This window comes from Pyxicephalus adspersus, chromosome 3 (genome assembly GCF_032062135.1).
Source record: "Pyxicephalus adspersus chromosome 3, UCB_Pads_2.0, whole genome shotgun sequence".
Classification (NCBI taxonomy): Eukaryota; Metazoa; Chordata; class Amphibia; order Anura; family Pyxicephalidae; genus Pyxicephalus; species Pyxicephalus adspersus.
In genome coordinates, this window is record NC_092860.1 from 10,339,195 (window position 1) to 10,351,493 (window position 12,299).

The window sequence follows — 12,299 nt, forward strand, 5'->3', positions numbered from 1 at the left end:
AACTTCTAATGCACCCATGAAGAATGTCCACCCTTGACTATGAGCAGCAAGGTCACCATAAGACTGCTTGACAAAAGAATAGACTAATTTGATAACCCTGCACCGTTCTGCAGGCTCACGACAAATTTATGATATATTCAAGTTTATGTCAGCATGCCACACAGAGCAAAGGGAGAGCCAGGGGAAGCAACGACATCCTATTAAGAAGATCACTTCTCTGATAAAAGTCCCTTATTAAATTAGTGCTTTAGGGGTTACAAAAAATTATCACAATTTGTACATTTGGAGCCTTGATTCCGCCCCCTGCTCACCCTCCGGCCCTAGGCAATGGGCCACAAGTGCTGCATTGTTAATGCTACAGCTTCCAAAGTCATTTTAGACAATTGTATGTGTCCAACCTTGCCGTAATAGTTTAGTGAAGGTTTTTTTTCTGTTTCAACATGACTGCACGCTTGTATGCAAAGCCAGCTTCATTAAGACATAATGTGACTGTTTGCTTTGTAGGAATTGGACAAAGGCCTGACCTGAACCCTACAGAACACCTTTGGGATGAATGGGAATACCAACTGTAAGCCAAGTTTTTCCATGCAACCTGACCTTACCTCACCTAGCCTTACAAAAGCTCTATTGGCTGAATTGGTGCACATTCTTAGAGACGCACTATAAAGTCTTACAGAAAAAAGTGAAGGCTGCTAGAACTGCAAAAGTTGGCCAGCTCCGTAGGCTCATTTGGATGTGATGGTCAGGTGTCTGGAAATGTTGGTTGTATAGTGGAGCTGCCTTGCATGCATTCCCATACCTTATTAATTCCTCTTTTTTGTCATTGTCAACTGGTCCTGATGGCTCTGTGCTTTTAGCAATATTAAATCTAGCTTAGGTAGGCAGTTTAATAAACTTAAGATTTACCCCAAAAACTCCCTCATCTATTCCTGGTGGCTCCATCCAATAGGCTGCAGATTTAAAGTTGGACTTAATACCAAGTGCCCTATTGTCTGACAACGAGACAGGGTGGCCTTCCCTTTTTGCTGATTTTGAGCTAAATTGAACTGCACATTAGACCATTGTATTAGGCAGCCTTTCATAAAAAGGTCATAAAGAACCCCTGCTATAAGTACTATATCCACAGCTCACAAAATAATAGCTTGGTGGTTAGTGAGAAGAATGCCTCTTACATTGCTGACCATTGGGAAGAATGTTACCCTATACATAGCAAAAAAAAAATCATTGGGGTCACTTACACTAAGAGACACAAATTGCTCATTGCTCAACAACCCTCAATTGCCCTAACAACCTCTGGAGGAACCCTGGTTGAGAGACACTGATAACAATTAATTAGTACAAAGCACCTTACAACCAGCTATAAACATAGCAATATTGGGTCCAATGCCATCCCAATATTGACTCCATATCCTAACATACCAAAAAATATTGGAACAAGAAGACATAGACAACTATATTGGTTACAGCCAAGGATGGAAAGAATGCCAAATTTGTTTTTAGTTTCAATGTTTTAACAAATTATTGATTGTTGGCACTAGAAAAAGATTGTGGAAAGAAAAGCTCTTCAATAAACAAAGCAAATTTGTTCCAATTTGCTGTCTATGTTCAGCATTAAAATGTCCACAAAGACAGGCAAACAGAATCTGACTGCCTCCCGTCTACGGGCACCTTATCAAGTGGTAAAAGATTGCGATTGTTCTGACAGACAAGATCGCAATTTCCTCCCTATCTGATAGTCGTTGGTGACTGTCTTTCCATGGCTATACGGGGCTTGTTTATCACACATCACTATCATTACTTTTCACTTTTTGCAGCAAATAGAAATTGCAAAATGTTCTGCTTGGTGCTGCTTCCCAGCTCGTTTTCTCAGAATTCAACATCCTATCTATTATGTTGATGTATTTTGCCAAATTTTAAAGACTAGAAAAAGTATTTTACCAAAAGTTGACACCACTGTAAACCTCAGTAAGATTGAGAAGGAATTTCTGCAGGTTGTAAAATATAATCCATTTTTAAAACTTTTTGCCAATTTTTCTGCTTTCAGCCCATTTACACAGCTTTCTAAATCTGAGGCGCAGCCAGAATTTTATGACACTATCAAGAGAAACAATATTTAAATAAACGCCTAATCTTTGCCTTAAATGGCCTTGTTGATAGCCTTATGGACGTTTAGTCTCACCTGTTGCTGTCTGACACATTCCCCGCAGCGTGCTCCCCCCCGTCCTGGCAATGTCTTGGCAAACCTCCTGTAAGAATGTCCCAGGATCCGGGAACTTATACAGAATGAAGGAATTCTGAAGTGTATACACACGCCAGTAGCAGATGCAGGGTGACAAGAGGGGAATAAACTGCAGTTTGTGAGAGTCTGCAAGGGCCCAGAGGCACAGGAAGGAAGAGGAGGGCAGGACAGCGGCCGATCACATGCAGAAATTATAAATATCTCAACCCTCATTCATTAACAAAAAAAAAATTGTAGAACAGGCGTACAGGACTGCGTGGCAGAAGGCTTCAGTTCAATTTCGTGGGCTTTCCTGGAATTATGTCCCAGTTCAGGACTTTGCCATGCACTGACAGTAATATTCAGTAACTGTTCTTCAAACAGCTGTACAACATCGCTTTCTGCACCCTAAGAACACAATTCTCAATATCAGCTGTATGTACTGACACTTACTGTTGTCACGTTGGAATACGTCTGTCCATCTGCCCACTGGCTGCCCTTCCTGTGACTATTTGTAAAGGTCACATCTAATCTTTGGTGGAAAATAACTAGAAAAGCAAAATGTATTTTGCAGCAAAACTAATAATTTGCTAATATTTGCACCAAAAAAGGGAAAAAAAAGCATATCTTTTGTTAGTACAGTTAGGTCCAGAACAGGGGTGCCCACACTTTTTTGGCTTGCGAATAACTTTTAAAATGACCAAGTCAAAATGATCTACCAACATTAAAAATGCTAAACATAATTTTTTTTTATATATATACCGGGTATACTTTATATAAGTATACTTTGCATAACAGCATGAACATGTATGACACAACACAATTCTGTACATTTCTGGCCATTACCTTACTCTGATCTTAAACTGAATGGAATCAGCCAAAGTTGCATGGTCCGGAGAGTAGTTTCTGGTAGCCAGCCTCAAACAGACTTCCAAATGACCATCAGTCATGGTGGAACAGTATTTGGATATAACTCCTGTGCACGGTAGAGTTTTTTTTGAAAGACAGGGCTTCGTGATCTACTCGCGTTGCCTTTGCGATCTACCGGTAGATCATGATCCACGTGTTGGGCACCCCTGGTCTAGGGTTAGGATTGGGAATAGATTTTGGCATGAGGTTAGGGGTAAGGTATAACTTTGGACAAAGATAAAAATGCAGTACATGATGAAACCTATCCATTACCACAGCAGTATTGGTCTCATCAATAATTTTTTTTATCTGTGGATCCAGCCAGTAGAGATGTACTGTACTTTTTCCACCTGTTCAGCATATTTATAGTTAAATGGGTTGAGACAAACCACACACAACAATTCTGGGGAAGTCTGCAAAAGTCAGCATTTATTCTAATGGCTTAAGTCTTATTCTTTGATTGCTGAGGGGTTTCCCCATCACTATATCGCTTAAATGTTCCTTAGCCAGGGGAAAGCTCAGAAGATTTCGTTCTCTTCATACCACCATTGCTTGCCATACCATGATTTTCTGAATGCCCCTCCACTACTATACAATGCAGGACCAGCAGTCCTGCAATAAATGGGAGGCAATGAGGGCCCATCCACGTCAGAGCACCAATAGTGGAGTGAGGAATAAAGTAATTATTTTTACCTATTTGTTTCCCCCTAACCAAATGAATATTTAACCCATGCAGGAGGAGGGGAGGTTAAGCATGCATACATACATACATTTAATAGCCTTCTTTTGCCAGCTTTAAGCTTTTTCTCCAAAAGAATTGCTATATTGGCAAGATCAACAGTCAATAGCATTATGTGTTAATAAATGACGATCTGTATCATACATGTCATATTTGGTTTTGCCCAGAATTTCTCTTAAGGATCCATCTGTGTTGCCTAGTATCTATTGTAATGTCCCCAACTAATAAAAGTCATTTTTTGGCACAGGAACAGGTCCAGCATAGCGGCTTTTCTAACACCCAGAAGCCATGAAATGCCTTTTATACTCCTAACCACTGCTTTCCAAACTGACTGCAATGTATTTAGCAGGTTATTCCCAATATCGGTCTCCATAGAAATAATAATTCAAACAACTTTGCCTATTTACAAAGCTCATTGAGCAATGTTAGTTTTTGTGAACTGGCCAAGGTGAGTCTAAACCCGCAGATTAAATACTGCTTGTAATGTCACCAATTCATAAACATCTTCTGTGCTTTTTCTTGGCAAGACAACATTAGTGATATTATTTTATACTATAAGATGGATCTATTATTTTGTGAGAAGAGAACCAGAGGAGGAATTCACCTCCAGGCGTTTTCTCCTGACGTATTTGTTGTCTGTAGTACTATTTAATTGTCTTTGTTTTTACTGCTGACTTTTTTGTTCTGCAGTCTTCTTACCATTTATCATTTTTTATCTTCAGTTTGTCCAAATGTGTGGAACTAATGGATACTTGGGGGCTCATCTGGGATGAAGTAGACACATTTTGTGATGGCCTAAGCTTTTTACAGTTCTCCTCATGAATATTCCCTAATTGTGAAATTTAGGCAAACCAGAACCTTTTAACCTTTTAACCTTTTAAGAACGTTTAGGGGACACAATGTACATATCTACAGTTTACCATCCAAAAGTGTAGAACTAATGGATAATCAGTCCAGTAGGTAGATAATGACCCTGGATGATGCTTGAACAAAGATGGTGCCATCAGGGGGAGTACTAAGATCTCTGTAATAGGTAAGAAATACATAAAAGTCTAACACTAAAATATTGTTTAGCTTGCATTTACTTAACATGAAAAAATATATCTGACGATAAGTCCACTTTCCTATCAAGTGTTTAAAGTATGTTGTGCTGACACATTGGACCTGATTTATTAAAGCCCTCCACGACTGGAGAAGATATAATTTTAGCAATGTTTATTTATAGTTTACCATCCAAACATGTAGCACTAATGGATACTTAGGGGCTCATCCGGGATGCAGAAGATACATTTGTTTACCCTTTATGATTAGTTTTTCTTTTAAATAAACTCAAGGGACACAATGTACATGTAGATTGGCTCCAATATTGATCATAGGACACATCTTCTGCACATGACTCCCTCATAAATTCCCATAATTCTCATCCCCTCCCCAAATCTGAGCTTGGGAAAATGGAATTATACACTTTACCTCTTTCAGTTCCACTCTTCCTCCTATCTCACTGCAGTCTACATTGGAAGGCAGTGTGCTCATCAAAATATTGTTTTACAATATCATAGCTTGCTTTGCAGCACTATGAAAAAAGAGGGGACTAAGGAAATGTCTCCTTCTGCCTGCACCATCATGACATCATCTGAGCCTTGCCAAACACACTGAATTGTAACTCATGGACTAGCTGCACTAACTACTACAAATGTTCAATGGTATTATCACAGTTTGAAAATATTTTTTGCATTTCTTTTCTTTTCTCTATTTTGTTCCCCTTCAAGACTTTGATCGTTCTCCGTAAAAAGTTTAGCAATCTGCATGCAAAATATCCCAGATATTTTAGATGGCATTATAAATCCCTGTAGTGTTTACCGAGAATTTCAACATCATGAAATCTTTGCCTCGCCTAGTTAAATGCTCCAACAAAATAACTGCAGACACTCCGGCTGAGTTATGACGCTGTGTTTCCACACACCGGCTGAACATGTGGATTTTCTCCAACAAAATTCTACCTACAGACTAATGCTTTATTTCCAAAGCACAGCAACTGGTATTCCACTCAATACATCGTCTTAGATTTATCAGAATGCAGCCAGATAAAAGTGAACCATTAAGTAACTTTACACTGGACTTTTGCATGAACACATTTCTGATGTGGCTCCAGTCCATGAACTATGCTTAGACTGATGTTGTCATTAGTCTGCTGCATGCATTGGGGAGCATTTCTTCATTCTCCTCTCCCCCAGTGATTAGACTGCAACTTTGTAACTGCAGCAAATCACAAGGTATGTCAGATGTTTGTGTACAGGCAGCAGGATTTAGATATTTGTGTTCTATCTGAGCTAATGGGCTCTGAGAGGGGACACGGTACTATCCATGGCGAGTGCGCATGCGCATCATTGTTATGTAAATGTGCTCGCCCCACTTCACCCCTGCCTATGTGTCACTTAAAGGGAAAGAAACGCCATGATTGCAGAGTGATGCCATGATTGCAAAACCCGCCGGACAGGTTGTGTTTAGAGAGACAACCCGCTCACCGCCGAGCCTGCAATTCTATACAGGAGACATGGCCCGCGGCTCTGGCCGACACACCTCACCAGTAGGGTCTTTTTCCTGACCCTGCGGGGGGTTGGCGTACCAGAGCCGCGGACCACCAAAAAGGTGCACACCCCACTACACCCCTGATCTAAGCCAGCTTCTCAGTCCAGTAGGTGGATGGTGACCATGGATGATGCCTGAACAAAGATGGTGTCATCAGGGGAGTACTATGATCTCTGTAATAGGTTACAAATACATAAAAGTCTTACACTAACATATTGTTTAGCTTGCACGTGCTTAACACGAAAACATATATTCTATATATGTATCCCATATAAACATATATCCTTTTAAGTGGATAAGTCCATTTTCCTATCAAGTGTTTACAGTAAGTTAAGTTGACACACCAAGCCTGATTTATTAAAGCCCTCCAAGACTAGAGAAGATATCATTTTAGCATTTATAGCATTTTTTATCTCCAGTTTACCATTAGTGTTGCACTAATGGGTACTTGGGGGTTCATCCGGGATGACTTAGACACATTTGTTTAAAGTTTGATCCAGCAAATGTGTAACTCAACTCAACTTATAGCAAGTTATTTTTAGGAAATCCCATACAGGTTAGTTGGATCACCCAGGTTCTCCCATGATAGTGTATTTTCTTCAGTCTTGGAGAACTTTAATAAATCAGACTCTTATTGTAAAGGCATGTCACAATCAGGGGACCAATCTAGAGATATGATATTGCAGACACGGCTGTAGTGAGGAGGTGGCTGAAAGAGGCTGGAATAGACCTGCAGTGCTGAGATGCAAACAAAGGATTCAAAAAGTGAACAATATTTTTGGGGGAAAATTCAGTTCTATATGATATGCAGTATATACTAAATGTTATTCAATAAGGGTTTACCTGTCAGACGTTACCCAGAGGTATTTGTGGTCTGGCTGAGATTTCTTCACAAAGCTTTCATTGCCAGGATGAGAAGAGATCTGATAAGCATCCTTAAATCCGTATCGGAGCTGTCCTCACCCAGCAGGCCCAGTGCCTTCCTCTATTTCCAAAATTGGTTACTTTGGTTGGTTGAGCAGTGGAAAGGAATTTTCAGGGTGTTAATTGTATGCCCGCAGAGGAAGAATGCAGCCCTCAATCACTGCTCTTCACATTACTAATTTTTTTACTTCCTCATTCCACTTCCACAATAGCCCCGAAAGTACCTGAGTGGTACCGACACTGCTCCATTACAACAAATCCATTATTATCTTTGTATTCTATAAGTAATCCAATCTCCGTAGCAGCCCTGTGAGCAGCCTGTGCATGATTCATCAGGTGACAACAGGGCTTAAACGAATCCGAATCTAAATGTAAAGACTCCGACAATGGTCATAAATAGGCCCCCAGCAAAGGAGATTGTAACCTCTCACGCTAACAAGGCAGCCTTAAACATTTCATGTAATAATATAGTCCTAATCACAGTATTTTTTTTCCATGAATAATATGTTATCATTTTCCAATGATTTATTTTCCAACGTCTATTAAAAAATAATCAGTTCTTTTATATACAGCCCAGTCCTTCCTTGCACTTCATCTTATGGGAGTGTCTAATAACTGTCTGTGCTAGTCCAGCTCCTCTGCCTAACCCCTCACTCCTTTCTATATAAACCTTTTATGTAGCGGCAAGGGAAAGAGCATGGGGCAATACCATATGTTTCTCAATCAGGGTTCCTCTATAGGTTGCTAAGGGTTCCTTGAGCAATGAGCAATTTGTGACTCTCAGGTCAGTTTACTTGACACCAATGATCTTTTTGGCAATCCGTAAGGGTGAATTTCTTCCCACTGGCCATTAATATAAGAGGCATTCTTCCCACTGACCACCATGCTGTGGGTATAGTAATTATAAAAGACGTTCCCTGAAGACCTGAAAGATTTTTTAAGGGTTCTCCCATGTTAAAAAGGTTGAGAAACACTGCTATAGAGAGTCACTTAAGTAACAGCTGTGAATCTGCTGATTTCACATCCAAGATGGTGTCACCCAGCAGCAGTTTCAGGGGTTTTGGTTATCTACAATGCTTTGCAGGTAAATACCATGCATAGGAAACACTAAATGCACATTTAATAAGAATTAAAGTAAAGCAACCAGAACTTTTTTAATGGAGTGCAGAAAGTTTTTAGTTCTTTTTGTGTCCCCAAAAGGATTTCCCCCTTTTGTCCTGCTACACTCTATTAAAGTTCTGACAATGTTAGTTGCCTGGATGTCGCTATCACCAATCATTTCTGAGTTCCAAGCATGCACCCATAAAATGTATAAACTATCCCTGTTCCATGGTAAGATGCTGATATCTTACTTCTTTTTTATTCCCTTAGGATCCATAGCCACCTTGATTGGCAAGGCCAGGATCATGTAACTCCCGAGCAGGCGTGCAGAAGTTCATTCATTCCTGACATGTGCAATGGAAGCTGAGATTTCCCCCGCAATTAACACTGAGCTGGATGACAATCAAGCAGGTAAGAATGGTTATTAAGGAAGTGAGATCACCTGCCCTTGTCTGCAATAACCATCTGCATATATTATCCCATATCACCCTATATTTTCAAAGGGGGATTTAGTTGCACCTTAAAGCCATTGGATCAACATGACAGCCGGTTAACCAAAACATGGGCTGTGCAATAGCATCAAGTTAAGCAATGGCATTCCCCTACTATAAACTCCTTAATAGTGTGGGTGGTCTGTGTTTAATCCTCCGGTAAGAACAATTCCTATATTTATAGTTATTTATTTCTCGTTTAATTTAAAGACATGTTTAAATTCTTACACATGTTTATGATATATTACAGCTGTGGTATTTTTTATTCTTATATAGAATATGCCATCTGTAATAAACCAAAAAGTTCAGAGATATCTCACAAATATCTGATCAGCCCCTGTTTTCACCATGTGATTGCTACAAAGTTACAATGTTGCAATCTGATCAATGGGAAAGAAAAAGAGAAATGTTTCTAAAGTTATGTACACACGTCAAATTTTTCTCACCCGATAATCGGCTCAGGGCGGATATCGGGGGACAATCTGGCGTTTTTACAGCCCGCATCGTTCATCGTCTGTGGATCCATCCTGGCGGATCCACGGACGATGAATGACAAGCGATCCTAATGCAAGGGAAGAGGGAGAGCGTGCAGCAGGGTGCCGCTCCGTCGCTCTCCCCCTCCCCTCTTCATAGAGCAGAACGGTGCTGTATGTACAGCACTCGTTCATGCATCATGCATCATAAAAGATCCTTTCCAATGACAGGAATTGCACGTGTGTATGTGGCTTTAGCCTAGGCAAACTACTAACTAGACTTTAATGATAAAAGCAAATTTATCTGAAAAGTGACATTGTTATACATTGTGACATTAATCATCAGCAAAGTTTCTGCACAGTTGTAGCCACCTCTATACACATATCTGGGTGTAACTAGCTGCTCTTTCACATACATTAGCCTAGCGCATTGGGTTGTTATTCTGGCCTGTCCTCCCTCCCTGTTATCTTTTTGTATCCCAGAGCTTAGTGGTGCCAATAAATACGCCCAGATACAGTAATCGAGGATGCTGGTCGCTGTGATTCCAGTGGACGTCTCTCGGCTTTTACAATATTGTTCCTCTTGCTGACACCAGTCAGATATAGTAACACGTTTCTGCTTGAATAAGCTAAAGACGTTTCTAAATTACTTTTTCTTCTGCTTTATAGAAATTTGTTCAGTTTCACTTCTCTATTTCTCTGTCATGGAAGCTCAGCGGTATATTTCCCCTAAAGTGAACATGTATTTTGCTCATGCAGGGCCCAAAGTATGGGCTGTGGGATCAAGTGAAGCTTTAGTTTGCTCCCCAATGGGTGACTTGATTGTCAACTATATCCATTATTTATGGTGTCTGTAGGTATCTGTGTATAGTTCAGATCAGTGGTTATATGCTTGGTAAATCCCCCTTTAACATGTATATGTTAACTTCCTCAATACCTCATATGCATTTCTCTTTTGATTTGAAAAAAATCTGTCCCTTGGCACCTCTGTAATCTTAGTGTTTTCAGTTCCTGTGGCACTTTTTTTTCTTTGGTTTTACAGGTTAAGTCCAGCAATTAAAAAAAAAATGAATCAATTTTAATGGGGCTACCCTGGTATTATTACAAGACTTAAATATCTGTTTAGGGGGTTAATAAAAGTCATTTAACCTATCCTATTCCTTGCTCCCTCGGAGGGTGGCACACTTACCTGATTGTCTCACCTGATGTTTTGCAATCCACTTAAATTGCAGGATTATCGCTTCTGCTGTGTAGGGAATGAAGTCAGACCCAGCAAAGAGGGTTCTTAAAGAAAAGACTATGGGGAACCGCTTACAAATAGGAGGAGCCTGTTAAAGTGAGGTAAGAAACCTTGTATATTACGGTATTACTACTATAATATTACCCTTTATTACCCCTACACCTAAATAAGCATTTACCCTTAAGATGCAGGGGAAGCCTCACTGTAAAGGGAAGATTTTTTTTTTTAATTCTTGGAGTTCAGCTTTAAATCAGGGCTGCAACAGAAACCCAACAAATGTGGTATTCACAACACCAACAAAATGTGCAAACAAAGTGTTATATATTACAACAGCTTGGATATTAGATATATTTTTGTTTTGGGTTGGAAAGGGTTAGAACCCTCCTCAGGTGGCTTTGTCTAACTGAAAATTCTATCCTAGGCTTTTCAGACCCCACCAGATGATTTCCATTTTTTCCTTTTCTGGTGACATGCCACATTTTTGGATTTTTTTGTTATTTTTAGTCCTAGCAACAAAGGTCATCATGAAGAAATAGACAGAAGGGATCTCCCTAACACAGACGGCAAGAAAAAACTAATAGGTTAGTAACCCCACAGCCCTCTATCGAAAATAAAATTAAAGGGGGTTTAGATAGACTTTAGATTTAAAACATTAAAATATTGACATATTATGGAATTGCACAAAGATCCGCAAGAAATACAAAGTAACAAATGGGACTCACAGATTGATGAAGTGTCCCCGCTGCTGAGTGTGTAACACAGAGTGTGTGCTCGGTTTCCTGTCCCCGTGTCACCTCCCCCAGCAAACACTGTCACACCTGTACAGAAGAGAGACCAACCAGCATTTCCTGAAGAAGTCTCACAGCTGTTCAGCACATCGGCTCAAGGTCCACTTTCCAAAAATAAAACTTTTATCAACGTAAAACAAAAAATGGAAACTGTCCCAAAGTGTGCAAAGGGTTATTACACCCGGTCACACTGTGAGATGCTGCCGAGTGAGTTGGCAAGGGGCTGATTTAGGCTTCTGTCCAGGGCAACCCACACTGTGACTTACTGAGGGAAAACTCAAGCGGAAAAACAGGATACAGATTTCAACCGAGCAGCTGGTAAATCACTAAACAACTAATTCACAAATGTGCTTCTGTTTCTTGTAAAGTGTTGGATCTGAAAACCCAAAAAGCATTGTGGCTGTGCCTACTTGTTTAGTGCTGAACTATCAGTTACCATTGTAGAGGTTCTCATGCACTGCAAGAGTTAAATGCAGGTTAAATGCTTTTCCCTGGAAGGTGTCATGCTCCTTTAAGGTCCAAGTTCAGGCAGGTGGTGAGGACAAGCATTCCTGGACAGCTCCCAGCAGTGAGCACCTTGCCAGCTGTTTGGCTCCACCAGCTCCTGTGCTGGTTCCTAATATACTAACATTCCAGCATTTGACAGTGGGAAGTACTAATCTGCTCACTGCCTCGCCTATCTATTCCTTGTGACAGTAGGGGGTGAGACGCTCTCGCTCGCGGGTGCAGTTAACTGTAACTTCACAAATTTGTCTAAACTAAGCCTAACACTCCAGGTTGTGGGTGGGCCCTTGGTGTCCTTACTTGCAATGCACTACATTGTACAT

At 40.3% G+C, this 12,299-nt stretch overlaps 1 protein-coding gene and 1 long non-coding RNA gene across 3 annotated transcripts in view; one reads left to right on the forward strand and one right to left on the reverse strand.

The window, feature by feature from the left end:
• The window catches only part of PIK3R6 (phosphoinositide-3-kinase regulatory subunit 6), a 42,284-nt gene extending 30,651 nt beyond the window's left edge, over nucleotides 1–11,633 (reverse strand). Inside the window, exon 1 of one of the 2 annotated variants that reach the window (XM_072403556.1) lies at nucleotides 11,407–11,633. The gene's annotated coding sequence lies outside the window, so the exon portion shown is untranslated. Of the gene's footprint in view, nucleotides 1–2,179; nucleotides 2,373–11,406 lie in introns of those variants that run through there. The other variant, XM_072403555.1, reaches the window with a different exon arrangement.
• LOC140325619 (uncharacterized) overlaps nucleotides 10,628–12,299 on the forward strand; it is an 18,224-nt gene continuing 16,552 nt past the window's right edge. Inside the window, exon 1 of the long non-coding RNA XR_011919706.1 lies at nucleotides 10,628–10,785. This is a non-coding gene — a long non-coding RNA (uncharacterized lncRNA). The remainder of the gene's footprint in view (nucleotides 10,786–12,299) is intronic.